We start from the raw sequence: 15,540 nt of genomic DNA, 5'->3' as shown, positions 1-15,540 counted from the left end.
CCTGAGTGATGTTGTTTGTATAAGGATGTCTCAGCTTGGCTTGCCTGTCACTGATGTTTTTTCTTCTTGACCTGAGGCAACTCCTGAACTTCATGTGTTTCCTATAGATCCCATGGCTTAAGAAGAGAGATGAACAATTTTGATTTATTACCTTTGTCAACTTATTTCACTCCCACTCCTTTCATTATTGGGATGATGGGATATTATAGTTATATTTAAATAATGTCTGTCTCTGTCAGTGTCTATATGATTTTAAGGAAAATACAGTTTGGTTTATAAAAATGTATTTAAAAAAATGTCATAATATGTTCCTGTTTTCCCTCAGTCAGTGTCTGGTTTCTCTTAAGTTCATTAAGTTGCCAACAATATATGACCATCCATTTCTGTATATGCATTATGTTCTCTGTAATTCTAAAGAGACTTTAGGGTAAGATTAAACAAACAAACAAACAAACAAACAAACAAACAAGCCTGTAATCTATGTTTAGAAATGTCCATATCTAAATTTTAAAATATTGTCATTCACATCAAAACACTTCTTACCACTGTTACCACTTCTTATTTCTACCTAAATTATTTCAGTTTTTTTTTTTTACAAACTCCACTGATCATAGTAATCAAAACCCATTTAGAGGAGCTTCAACAACCAAGCTGAAGTGCCACTCTCTCCCTGAAACTAGCCTGACCCTACTTGGTGCTATTTTGTTCTTTACTCAAAGGTTTCATTTATCGTAAAGTTATAGCTACGTATGGCTCATCTTCATATACACACCATAAGGCAGGTATAATTTCTACTGTCTAAATGCAAGAGTTGAGATTCATAACCTAGAAAAGGATAAACAACTGGCTAATAAGTGGCGGAGTTTGGATTAAACCCAAGCCTCTGACTTTGTACCACAGTAGTCTCTTTACTCTTGGATTGGCAGGCCGGCATTTGCTCACATTATTGTCCTTTCCTGTACCTTTCTTTGTTCCAGAGACAGACTAAAAAATGTGTATTATTTAATTTCTTCTTTTTAATTAGGGGATAGCATGTTCCCTAATCTTTTTCTCTTAAACCCACTACTGACCTCCTCTTTTTTCTCATTTCTGTCTCCCAGACTATACAGATTCCTTTGGTTTTCTTTCCTTTTCTTTTATTTTTAAGGTCCTGCTCCAATTTCCTCCCTTTTGTTCCTTCCTGTTTATGTTCTCACATGAATCACTTCTGCAAATGGAAGTCTCTATTTTGTATTTTATAGCCCATGACTTTTCTCTCACCTTGGAGGATTAAAAAATCTTTTAAAAATGTCTCACTACTTTCTGATGTCTTTTTTAGCCTAAAATATATCAAAATAATAGATTTTTGACAATATTATTATATATTTGCTTAGAAAGTTGGGAAATGGTACTATCTTTTTTATTACTGAATTACCAATACTAACATATGATCATCTGGCACAAATAAATATTTGCTAATACATGAATACACACATTTATTCACAGCCACACACAAAAGATAGAATGAGTGGCATATAACAAAGCTGGGACACCAAAGAGCGTAAGGACTGTTTTCCAAGGTTTAAAATACAAAACAATATCAAAATCAGTATAAAAAATGTAAAGATATATTTGCAATAAGAAGATTAATGAGAAAAGCCTGGACCTACTCTGTAGAGAAGTGATATAATGTTTACAAATGACTAAGAGAAAGGTCAGTTATTCAATATCGGTATCTATTCTGATTTCTTTCTCAAGGAGACTTGCCATAATGGCTTTGAAAAAATATAAGCCAAAGGCAAGAGAAGAAACATGTTTAACTTTTCAGGTGTGTTTAGGTTATCACAGGTATTAAACAACATGTCACATTCCTGACTAAATTAATTTTTGTACTCTAGTGACTAGACAATGCCCGTCCTGGTGCCTGGCCCAATGCAGTGGCCCATGGATGTGAATGGAATGAATGGGTGTAGTCACTGTCAGCATTTAGAGGAATCATGGAAAGTAACAGGGAAATCATGGAAAGTGCCAGAACACTGAAATAGAGGAAATGTGTCTTCTGAAAACTTCAAAACAACACATTTACCAAAGATACCTAGCAGCTTGCTAGGATGGATTGGGAGCCCTCAGGGAGTGAAGCATTGAGTCTGACCTAGAATGACAGAGAAGGGGACCTCAGGTAAAGAACAAGATAAGAATGTAGGAGTCATTAAAAATGGCCCATATTAAAGTAATGTTTTCTATAGATCCATGATTTTTCGTATTCTTTAAGACATACACATCATTTACATATGTAGTTGAACCTTGGACAACATGAGATTAGGGGCGCCAATCCCCTCGCAGTCAAAAATCTGCATATGACTTTTGACTCCCCCAAAAGTTAACTACTAATACCCTACCGTTGACCAGGAGCCCTACTAATAACATAAGCATGTATTTTGTATGTTGTATGTATTATATACTATATTCTTACAATAAAGTAAGCTAGAGAAAAGAAAATGTTATTAAGAAAATCATAAGAAAGAGAAAATATTTATAATACTGTATGTATTTATTGAAAGAAATCCATGTAAGTAGATTGCAGTTCAAACCTGTAATGTTCAGGGGTCAACTGTGTGTGTGTGTGTGTGTCTGTGTGTGTCTGTGTGTGTCTGTGTGTCTGTGTATGTGTGTGTTATTTTGCCACAAACAAATTCTTTCAATGAAATCTTAGTGGAAGACCAGTATATAAAACTGCTATGGGGAGAAGGGTGTTGATTTGGAACTTTATATTCTTCTTGTCCCATTTCTGGATTCTTTTTTCTATGGTGGCCCCAAAGAGATCTCCAGAGAGCCCCAAATCTAGTTGTTCTCAAATTGAAGTATGAATGAATATCAGTTGAGGTTATTTTAAAAATGAAGAATCTTGCATCACACCACCAGTGATTCCCATTAAAAACAAAGTGGAAAAGAACACAAGTATCTCAAGTGGTGCTGATGTAAAACGCTGTCAGGACTCCACACAGTTTGAACAAGTAACCTAAAGATAAATTGCCTTTTGTGTTCACAGCCTGATGGGAAGGTTAAGGACCTGGGATAGATGGAATTATGAAAGGCACTAAGTGCAAACCAGTTCTAAGTTAACATGGAGGGAGGACTTAGTGGTGTCATTAGGGGTCATGACTGGTTAAATCCTTGTACTCGTTGCTTGGCATTCATGGGGCACGTTCATGATCATGTAGAAATTGAGAATTTCAGACTAAATAAAACAAAACAAAAGCACCTTTATTTCTCATCTTCTCTAGGGAGCTTAGCCTTTTATCATCCCCAGGACAATTCAGCCAACTCAGAAGGCAACTAATTCTTCTCAAATAATAAGTTTTTATCTTGTCCCTTTTGCTTCCCAGGGGTCGTTGCTAGCTTAGCTCTTGTACTCTTTCCTTTTCATCATCCACCTGTATTTAACTGTTTCCCAGGTTCTTGTGTTCAATTATTTATTGGTGTTTCATTCTTGCGATAATAACTCCCCTCAGTGGGCACTACTGAAACCTTTCCCTTCTTCTCTTCTGTGTATGTACATTTACAAATAGGATTTTTTCATCAGCAGCTACTTTGTCAACTCTCTTCTAGTTCCCTGTCTGGACCATAGCTGTCAATCATGCACCCCAAGCATGAGAGTGATGTGGCTGGCTCAAATCCAGCTGGAGTTCTGATTTTCCCTGCTGTGACTAAGCCCATCAGGTATATTCCTCAGATGCTCAATTTTTGCTCTTCTCATGCACTTCTGTGTAAAATAGGAAGCTGACACCTATAAGCTGCACAGCCCAGGCTCTATGGCAGCTGGCTTTCAACTCTGCTCTCCTAAAATAAATATTGGTGAAAACACGGAACATGAAGAGGAAGAACTGCTCCCAGTAGCATCTCTGACCAGGCTGGGACTCTCCATGACTCTAGCTCCCTCCTCGTAGGTCTGTCATGTTCTAGTTTCTGTCAGGTATCCCTGCCCTGGGGTTCAGGTAACACTGCCCTTTTCTCCACTTGTCTCTCCAGCTCTAGGGTATAGTGGTTTTTTGACTGTTGCCAATTTTGGAGATTACATTGACTTCTCAGCTGCTTCATCACCTGTGTAACCAATTCCCTGAATTAAATTCCCTCTGATATAAATACTTGAAATGGTTTCTGTTTTTCTGATTAAGTTTTATACCTCACTATATCTTTTCATTCTTCTTCCTTTTTCTTCTTTCCCCTTCCCACCTTCTTCCTCCTCCCTTCTATCTTTCTTCTCCTTTTCCTTCTCTCCCTCACTTTTATAGCTAAGGAATTTCCCCACTTAAGTGATGAGGTTGCAAATCTATTTTAGATTTCCCAGTGCACCCAAATGTGAAGCCTCTTCTTATCCTATCTCAATCTCTTGAGATTAAATTTCTCTGTTGGAGGATATTGTTAATTGACTGAAAGGATTTTTTGATGGTTATAATTATAGTCTATGACCACTTAAAAATAAGATGCAAGACTGATTAGAATTAGACTTAGAATTATATGATGATTATGTAAATGGATTAAGAAAGATAAGGAAGTCCATATTCTAATTTATTCAGGAGAATGTTGTGTTGTTTAGGAGCATGAGGCAACGTGCGGTTAAACATTAGGTGAGAAGGGTTGCTGAGACCAGAGACCAGAGATATGGTTTCGAAAGAAAAGAATTTCTCTGTCTAGTGAAAATCATGCACTTCTCTGAGAGTAGCTTTCTTGGAGAGATTCTCAAAAGAGTGTGCGTGTCCTGCAATGGAGACTCTTGATCTGTGATTGATCAGGTTGTGATTGATCTTGTATCTGTCATCATGCTTATTGGTAGATAAAGCTCCTTGGAAAACTCCAATCTTTTCTCATCAAAAGAAATATCTTCATTCTGGTAGCAGTATAAGATAGTTAAGGATCTTATGCCCTCATCCTTAACACCCAACAACACAGCACCACCGCCACCACCACTCCACGCTTATACACACACACACACACACACACACACACACACACACACACACACACACGAAGACACATGCCAGTAATCTGTACTTATCTGTATAGTTAGGAAAATGGTCTCTTTCTCTTTCTCTGGATCAGGAAAAAATGGCAAAAGATCTCCACATCTGGAGTGCTTAGTTTTCTTAATAATCTGAGTTATTAAGTAAAAGGGGAAAGAGCTAGATTGTTACCAGATAGATAAATCAAAGGGCCTTTGTCTAAATAGTACATCTTTAAGAGACAGATTATAATTTGGCATGTTCTGGATTTGAATTCTGGTTCCTGTGTGACCTTAAATCGGTCATTAAATCTCTTTGAGGTTTGGTTCCCTTATTTTTATTAAGAGAATAATAACTCAATTTATAGAATTCTTTTGAGGATAAAATAGTGTAAGTCTATTAAAACTTTCAAAATATTTGTTGATGTCGTAGTTTCTATATTATATACACAACTCTCAGGATATGTGCTGACATTCAATAATGTTAAACTCAGTATTGTGTATCTTCTACATTTACACTGCTTTACAAAGTTCTTGAAGTTTCAGAATGATGAGCTAAAAACTAAAGATATTTAATTTTTTGAAGTAATTTTAAAATACATAAAGCATACTTGTTTGACTAAGGACCAGTACATAACATATAAAGGAGATTTTTATAACTATGGGAGTTTTATTATTGAACTTTGCCTTTACCCTTTAATTCTTTTTGATAGACTATATACCAGGAAAAAATTTTCTCATTCAATATGAATCTGTCTTATCTACCATTAATTCCTTTTTCAAAATTCATGATATTTGGCATTTTAAAATATAATTTTAATTTTTAATTACAGTTGACATTCAATATTATATTATATGTCAGGTGTACAACATAGTTATTAGACATAACTTACAGCCTAAACACTCTGATAAGTCTAGTACGCATCGGACACCATACATAGTTATGCTGTACTTTACATCCTCGTGACTATTTTTATAACTGGTAATTTGTACATTTTAATCCCTTCCCCTTTTTCAACAATCCCTAATACCCTTCCATTTGGCAACCGTCAAAATGTTCTTTGTATCTATAAATCTGTTTTCGTTTCGCTTGTTTATTTTTATTTTTATTATTTTTTAGATTCCACATATAAGTGAAATTGTATAGTATTTGTCTTTCTCTGTCTGACTTATTTCACTTAGCATAATTTCCTCTAGGTCCATCTGTGTTGTCGCAAATAGCAAAATTTCATTCTTTTTTATGGCTGAATAATAATCCACTGTACATATATAGCACATCTTCTTTATCCATTCGTTTATCTATGGACACTGAGGTGGCTTCCATATCTTAGCTATTGTAAATACTGCTGTAATGAACATAGGAGTGCATATGTCTTTATAAATTAGTGATTTGAATTTCTTCGGATAAATATCCATAAGTGGAATTGCTGGGACATATTTCTATCATTAATTCTTTAGTTCTTTTGGTCTGTCCTGATATTTTCTCACACATTCACTTCCACTGAATGTGTGAGAAGTTACTCTCTCTTCCTTCATCATGACAGTGGATTTTGCCGTCACTTTCACTAGAGTCATTCAGTTACTTTTTTGGACGTAAATGTATACTTCTACTCATTTTGAACCCACAGGTTGACACATTAAAGATTCAGTAATGAATTCTAGAAAAATGATGACCTCTTCATGGTTTTTACACCCCTCATTTCAGTACTAGTCAACTGCCTCTTATGGCTCAAATAGCTGCTGGGATACACATAATGCATTGGATGCTGTGGAACCTAGTTAGTGTTCTAGTGGTATGGACTAGAACAGAGACTGAATCCGAGCACCTTATAGCTCAGAGACAAGGATTAGAACTCAGAAGATCCCTGTGAGAGATCGGCTGAATTATATATGTAGGAGCCGGACCAGCTACATAATTTGGGGGGCCAGTATAAAATAGAAATGTTCAAAAATTAAGAATTTTATATGTTTATAGCAGAACGTGATAACAAGCATGAGGCCCTTCTAAGTTTAGGGCTTTATATGACTATACAGATAATGTGCCCATGAAGTTAGTCCTGGGTAGGAGTAGGTTTTAAGGGAAGGATGGTGTAAGCATCAACCTTGTGTGTTTGTGTCAGACTTTCTAGCTCGAGAAATCAAGCTGAACTGGTGGGCTGAGTCCACCTATCTATGAGGCTTAGAGAATGTGAGGCGACTGAGGAGCATAAAGGCTTCCTCCTAAGATTGTATCAGGCAATTGGCAGTCTGAATGCTACTGTATCACCAGCCTACAGTTTGACATAAACCTAGAGGTTCCAACGAATGTCATCAAAAAAGAAAAAAAATTAAGGAAGAAAATAATTAATATAAACATTGAAAAAATGAAACTATCTCATTTTCTTGATATGAAATATTGTATACTAGAAAACAAGATATTTCTCAAAAAATCGAAGATAATTGATAAGATAATTTGGTACAGTGGTTAGATATAATATAAACATACAAAAATCATACTTTATAGTATTAGTTGTGCTTCAGTCAGAGAAGTGGAACTACAGTCGACCCTTGAGTAATGTGGGGGTTAGGGATGCTGACCCTACATATTCAAAACTCCACATACAACTTTTGACTCTCCCCAAAATTGACTATGCTCAGTTTTAGTCAGGATTTGGTTCCAGGATCCCCACAGATACCAAAATCCTTGGATCCTCTAGTCCGCTGTATTAAATGGTGTATATCAACACATGCAGTTGGCCTTCCATGTGTATAGACTCCTAACTGCAGATCAAAAATAGTATAGGTGTTATTGAAAAAAAAAATTGTGTATACATGGACCTATGCAGTTCAAACCTGTGTTGCTCAAGGGTCAAGAGTATTGTGGAATAGGAAATTTATTATAGGAATTAAACATTATTCAGTGTGGAGAGAACTTGGAAAGTAAAGGTCCCAAAAAGAGAGTCAAAGGAGCAGAGAAAAATGACAGGTCAGCCCTGGTGCAAGTATTTACCAGCTTGCACCTGGAATAATAAGTGTATCTGGTCACATAATTTTGTTGGAATTATGAAGAAAGCTGGTGTAGAAGTTTATAAAATATTGTGTAGATGCTAGTGGATGATTCTTGGCTCGTTTCAGCCACTGCCTCAGTGGGTTCACAATGATGTGCGGGTGGCAGGTCACTGTTTGTCAGTAGGACCAGTGCTCACAAGGGAGAGCTGGGGAAGAACAAATATAATCTAGAAACTGCTTATGTTTGATAGCTGCTATTTCATTCCTGCATCCAAAATTTCATGCAACTTCACTTTTGGCCAACTACAACCTGTAGCTGTACAAGAAAGAGGGTTTGGGGAAACATAGTTTCCAGCAAAGCCAAGTCTAAAATAGAGCTTTTGATCTAAGTACAAACAAAAGAGAGAGATAAATAATCTACTCTTGATAGCGAAATATCAACAAATTACTTAGTAATAAATTTAACAAGAAAGGCATATAGTAGGCATGAAAGACATTGTAAAATCTAAAGATGTCAACCAATATTTGGTCTTTCTTAGAAGATTTAATACTATTAAAATACAAATTCATCCAAATTTAATATATATTTAACACAATTATAGTTAGCAACTCAATAGTTTTTTATTTAATAAAATGATCTTTAAGTTTATATATAAGAGTAAATCTTCAAGAATACCCAAGAGAGGGATAGTGAAAAGTGACTTGCCTTAGAGATTTGGAATATATTGCTAAACAGAAAGCCTCTGTTCATAAATCATTATGGTGTGACCATAAGAATAGACAAAGTAGAAATCATAGAAGGTTGAGAGGATCCAAAAGTGGGTCCTATATGAGCATTTAATATATGAAAAGACAGTATTTCAATGTAGAAGAAGATAATGGATTATTTAATACATTTATTATTTAGTAAATAAAAATAATGGATTATTTACACACCTAACTATCCACTGAGAAAAAAATCGAAAATTGAGCCTCTTTCTCATCCTACATAAAAATAATCTCCAGTTGGTTTAGATATTTAAATGTAAAAAATTAAAATTTTGTAAAAAACCTCTAGAAAACAATGTGAACATCCTAGAGGCAAATGATGGACTCTAACACTCAAAGCTATAAAAGAAAAGTGAGAACTAATTAAGTTTTCATCATGGCAAAGGTACCATGAATGAAGTGAATAAACCAACAATAAATTTGGATAAACATGTAAAGCAGAGGAAAAAACTAATATCTATACTATACAATAGACTCAAAAATTAATAGGAAAGTAGCAATGAATCTGAAGAAAATATTTATAATAGTGAAAATCTTCATGATCAAAAATACATGGAAAGGTGCACAAACACATTAGCAGTCAGTAAAATATAAATTAAAGTGGCAGATTTCACTTTTTACTATTCAGAATGGCAATATTGAGATGAACATAAAATCTACTGCTGCCTGGGACTGGGAAAAATAGCATGCTTATAAATTGCTAAAAGAAACATGAAAGCAGTCCCTCAACATCAGTAAAAATATGTATATATCCTATGGCCTAGTAATCCCTTTTCTGATAATCTATTTTATATAAAGAAACCTTCAAATCTGTAAGGATTGTCTACAAGGTTGTTTACATCAACATTATTCAGAATGGGAAAAAAAAATCCATCAATAATAAAATAGATAAATAAATTATTGTGCTTCCAAACCACTAAAAACAATGAGTGAAAGCTATACTAGGTACTTTGAAAGACTTCTATGAAATTGCACACAAAAAAATAATGTGTATTATCCCATTTTTGTAGTGTATTGCTAGAGCCTACATATGGGTATGTATGTATATACACATATATATGTATATAAAAATATGTACATGACTACATGAGCATGGAGAAAAAATATGAAAGGATACATTTTAGGTTGGTATCTAGGGGGAAGAGGCGCTTCTCCAAAGAACTTAAGCGGGTAGAGCAGGGAACAAGGACAGAAGTAAAAATGTAAAGTAAAAATGAAAAATGAATTAAAAGTAATGTAGGATATGATCATATTTATTTATGTATGTAAAATCAGAATTATATAACTATATAAAAAGAAGTTTTAAATAAGATTTGAGCCAAACCCTTGGCTGGTCCTTAGTGAATGGATCTCTTCTAGATATTAACTTTTTTTCCCCGATTTTTCTTAGACCAAGAGGTTACTAGGTTGGGGCCTCTTAAAGTAAAGATAGAAATAAACTCTAGGGGATTTACAGTTTGGGCGTATTTTCTGTTGAATTTTTTAAAAGGTGGTGACTCATAATCTATTTCTTCTTGAGAAATATGTAGAATAAGTACGTGTATGGTGCTGATAAACAGGTTTAGTGTCTGGGATGAATGTGTCATTAGCACAAATAAGAGGAGACAGAGCTTCAGAGCTTCAGAAGTCTAATTTAATTAGAACAGACTACATTTGAGATGATAGTTTCCACACTTACGATTGGTCTTTAGACAGTAAACAGCTGAAGGGGTAGTTAGAAGGTTTGAGTGGGCAAAAGGACCTTCTGTGGTGGAGAGCATATATTGACTCAGTCACTGAGGGAATTTTGAGGATGAAGGTCAGAATGTTGGGGAAAATCACACTTTAGAGAAAAAAGGTGAAGATGATTAAAGTCAATGCAGAAACAGAATAAGCTGGAAAAAAAAATGCCAGTGGAAATAAAAAATATTCATCTCCAAAGAGAGAGCACCTAACCATGGCCAGTGCAATGGAATGGGGAGATGCTCCAGTCGGAAAGAAGATGGCTAGATTTTGCAATTTAGGGAGGTATCACTAACCTTGAGACGGTGTGGGTAAATAGAGTAGCAGCAAACATGTGGGGGCCTAAAGTGGATATAGTGGGGGCTCACTCTTCATCAGAGGCACAGAATTCAAGACAATGCAGGATTTGAGAACAGAGAAAATTTCAGTCCACTTCAAGGAATGTTTTTGATCCTTCGAAACATTGTTATTACTTAGATGGCAGTAGAATTTACCTCTGCCACCAAAATGTTTTAAAGCAGCTGCTCAGAACTCTAGAGTGGAAATTGGTTTGAGGTGAACATGTCCACTCTATAAGGCTCCACTTGGGAAGCACTCAGATCCTCTCCACCACACTGCTTACTCCAGCTACAGCTGCTGTGATCTGTTCCATGATGGATGGCTTCACACAGCTTCATGCAGGAGCACCTTAGCAGCACCCCATCACAAGTCTGCCCAGTGCGTGCCTCTGTTTGCCTGATCTACAGCCTCTCTTTCACAGGGGTGAGCAACATCCACAGGAACCTACTTAGCATTCACACGTATGTGTACACATATATATGTGCATGTGTGTGTGTTGAGGGGGCAGGTCCTTTGACCAGTGAATAAAGGCCACTGGATAAGTGCCCATTTCCTTTTCCCAGGCATGTCTTAAGATATGTTTCCTGTAACTTCTCATTTGGTCCTTTCAATTAGACCACCGCTTTCCCCATAGTAGCTGTGGCCAACTACATAATGCAATCTTGTGTTCTCCCTTCTTCTCTGTTTCAATTTCCCTATCCCTCATTCCTGACACCTCCATCAAACTCCCCACTAAATTATTGCACTTAACCCTTTGTTTCTGGCTCTGTTTTCTGGAGGTATTCAAGCTAAAACAGCCTCTACTGAAAAAAATAGGAAATATAGGCGCTATATGGTCCAATACAGGACTAGAGAACGGAATGAATGTTTGTTTCACTAGAAAGTGTGCTTCTGTATCCCTTTATTTCCTGCTTTTTAAAATGAGTTTGGGTCTTCAGGTATTTTGAAATGTCTTCAATATGTTGATTTCCTTAGGTGAATAGCAATAGAAGAACCTGTTCTGTGATTGATCTTCAATTAATTGCAGAATATACAATGGAGTGTAAAAGAATTCAGCTACTTTTGAATAAAATGCTCTTATAATTAAAAATCTGTTAGGAAGAAGAGTCCTAATTTTCTTTTATGTGCCTTGAAAATTTGCCAAGAATTTAAAAGTCTTCCGTCATTACACAATGGTTCTGGACTTTTAACAGTCCCTTAGCTCTTCAGTTAATTTTACACCCTGAACCAAAATTACTTCTTTAGGCTCTCTTTGCTTTTTTATGTCACTTAATTTAGTAAGATTTTTGGAGATGGTTACTCTGATTATGCTTTGTTATTTAATTATGGGATCTGCTGTTAACAATTATGCTACTCCGAAAGTAGCTTCTGAATAGAAAACTCTTTTTGAGACTGATCTGGGAGCTTTCCAGTTTCATGCCTGTCTCTTCTGATCTCAAGGTTGTCCAAAGAATTATGTAGTGTTAATGGACATCAGAAGCAAGACCAGGACTTGAGCTTTCTCTCTCTATTGAATTTAATTAAGAGAGCTCATCCAATTACTACCTCTATTTGCTTAGAGGTTATCCTCTAGAGATAACAGTTTCTCTAAGGGCAGCATCCTAAACTGCCATGGCTTCTTTATATTCCTGGCATTTCATTCTAGGCTAATTCTATTTGAACTGTCTTTAACTAGAGGAAGAAACTCTTAAAAGAAAACAGCAAATTTGCACTGGGGTACACATTTTAAATGTCAAGCACTTTATTCCTGTAATTGAATTATAGCTCTAATTTTGAGCCTGTGAGATTGAACAAAAACCTGTCAGAAATAAGCTATATCTGTATTGGTCTGGTCCCAATTCCTCAGCCTTGGCATCATTGAAATGGACAATGAGAAAATTATAGCGCTGTGACAAAACATGGAAGCCCATAAATGTTGACATCAAATTATCTGACTCTTCCACTTACTACCTGAATCTGACAAAGGATGCTTAATTTCTCTAAACTTCTATGTCCTCATCTGTGAGCACAGGTGACTGCAACCCCCTCATCAAATTGCTGGGCCCCTAGGAAGCACTCCGTGATAACTATTATCATTATTCATTAAAACTGCTAAAGTAAACCGTAGTTAATGACAGTAAATGCCTAAAATATATGTGGGTTTCTTTATGATGAATATGAATTGTCTTTTAGATATTGAGAAAGTAAGGAAGTGAGGAAAAGCAAAGGTAACTAAGGATTAAATTTAAAATCAATGCCTTTAAGAGAAGCAACACTGTATGGGTTAAGATCATGGTTTCTTAAGTTTAAAAGCCTGAGTTCAAATCCCAATTCTGCCACTTATTAGCTCTTATTAGCATTTGAATGAGCTACTTAACCTCTCTGTGCCTGTTTTCTTATTCTGAAATGGGGGATAATTATAGTGCTAACCTCATACAGTTGTTATGAAAATCTAATTATGTGTTCTTAAAGCAGTGCCTGGCAGGGCCAGCTTCATGGTCTTGTGACCTGTGCCATTTGCACAAACTACAACACTCAGAACAACCCCATGCTTTGTTTAATGTTCTGCTGCTCTTGAAATTCTTAATAATTTCTTATTATTCCTAATAGTTTTAGGCATGCATATGAGCAGATATGAGGAGATATGCGTAATGGGCATGGCCACTTTATTCTTTGCTTCTGCATTAGCACATACCGTTTGCAATGCCCCATGAATAGAGAATTCCAGTGGACCCAAATGCGTGGGAGTTCAGTGAGACTCAAAGCAAATACAGGGTGTGTTATGTGTATGACTGGCTAAGTGAGAATGCTAATGGCCCCAAGAGACCACAGTTTTGGCTTAAAACAGAACTTTCTTCAAAGGCAGGAAGAAGGTAATAACAGCCTAAGAAACACAATAACCAAAAACCCTATAATATTCTTTCTGACTCATTTTATTTCCTTGTATTAGCCAACTATTTATGCTAAAATAATGACACAGAAGGGAGAGAACTCATAGTCATGTCAGTCTGTTCTTATTCATTAATAAGCTGAAAGCAGAGAGTGTTAGTAGAATGTGTACGTATCAAGACGTGAACAAAAACAACTGAATTATTCCTGTGCAATGTTTCTTCTGTTCTATCAAGAAAGAAATACATATGCCCATATGACCTGTGAGCAATACAAATTGTGTAATTCTGATGATTGTACAAAGGTGACATTGCACAGTATAAAGATGGACAAGAAAACGTATGCTAAATATTTTTAAAAATAGATTTTTCTTTACTTAAAATGACATTACATAGCGAATAAAAAACATTATGACAAGTGAGGAGACCATGAATGAAAGGAAAAATATTTATTTTTTAATACCTTTGACAGCACCTTTTTTTTTTTGCTTTTAGAACAAATGGCTCTGTACTTTCATTTTGCATAGGGCCCTACAGATTATATAGCTGGGCTTATTGCCTTGCACATCATAAATACTATATATTTATATCTATCTATATGTATGTATGTGTGTGTGTGTGTGTATGTGTGTGTATCACAAAAGAATCGATGGTGGTTTCAGATTTTTATACTGAAATATTGTGTTCTTATAAGGAAAATTCAGAATTTCTAGTCGTGGAAGAAGGTTATTCCAGTGGGGACAGATGACTTATTCAGTATTAGAACCTGTCCTTCCTTATGAGTTTTTACATTCTTCATGGAGCTGATACACCCATTGTTCCTACATTGGAAAGTTTTTCTTCTACATCACAGATGATCCCAAATGGCCAGATGGGCAAGGTCCATAGTACACCGCAGTTGTTTTTCTTTTTTTTTTTTTAAATATATCATAGATACTTTTCCCTAAAGAACTTTACAACTTTCTAAACCCTTTCAAATACATTGTTTCATCTAAACCTCACAACCCTTTTGATTTACTCAGTGGAGAAGTTAAAAAATAATGTATATGGCTGGCTAGTTACCAACACCCCTGTAGGGGTATCACCTGCTGAGCACATCACAACCCAAGATCTGACCCCTGAGTCTCACAGATTCAGAAAACAGGTTGTGTCAGTTTCTCAGAGCTTTATTGGACTTAGGCATGCTGAGTCACTTCAACCAAATCCACAGGAGAATAAAATATAGAATACAGAATACCAATGCTGTAATTTATAGGGACAAATGTAACTTTCAAGCACACCAGCCCATTCCCTCACTGAAGAAAAACATCCCGGGAAGCTGGGTTATCAGAAGGTAGCTTGTGGGCATGGAATCGGAGCAAGGGGAGTTGGTTGGATAATGCTCACGTTTCATTGCATCGGGCTTCGCTGGTCTGATAGAGCTGTCTCGACAATAAGAAGTGGGCACGTTTGTATCATTTTGTCTTCCTAAGACACTTTGTTCCCCAGTCAGTGCTGGAAGTATACTGATAATTCATACCTTTCTTTCTCTCATTCTCCTTGCTGACTGATTCATTTTCTGATGGATTCATACCTTCTTGAGATACGTGATTTTTATCAATATAGCAACAGCCAGATTTCTTTTCCTTTCTGCTTCTGGCATAGGGAATATTTTTTCTTCCTTAAGGCACTTTTAATATAACTTGTGCCAGTTTTAAGGTTTAAGTATTAGCTTTTAGGACTACCTTCAGGAAGTGCCGTCTTCATTTTACAAAACAGAAAACAAGCTCAGAGAATTTTAATAACTTGTTCTGAGGAAGGAATCCACATACTTACTTCTATTCTGGGTTTTTTTTTTATTATTTTTTATTTGTATGCAAGTATACTGTCCTTCCTACT

General features: G+C 35.9%; 1 pseudogene; it reads right to left on the bottom strand.

Moving 5' to 3' along the window:
• The window catches only part of LOC105300075, a 44,434-nt pseudogene that overhangs the window by 1,649 nt on the left and 27,245 nt on the right, over positions 1–15,540 (bottom strand).

This window comes from Pteropus vampyrus, unplaced genomic scaffold, assembly GCF_000151845.1.
Source record: "Pteropus vampyrus isolate Shadow unplaced genomic scaffold, Pvam_2.0 Scaffold200, whole genome shotgun sequence".
NCBI lineage: Eukaryota > Metazoa > Chordata > Mammalia > Chiroptera > Pteropodidae > Pteropus > Pteropus vampyrus.
This window is presented reverse-complemented; position numbering and strand designations above follow the sequence as displayed.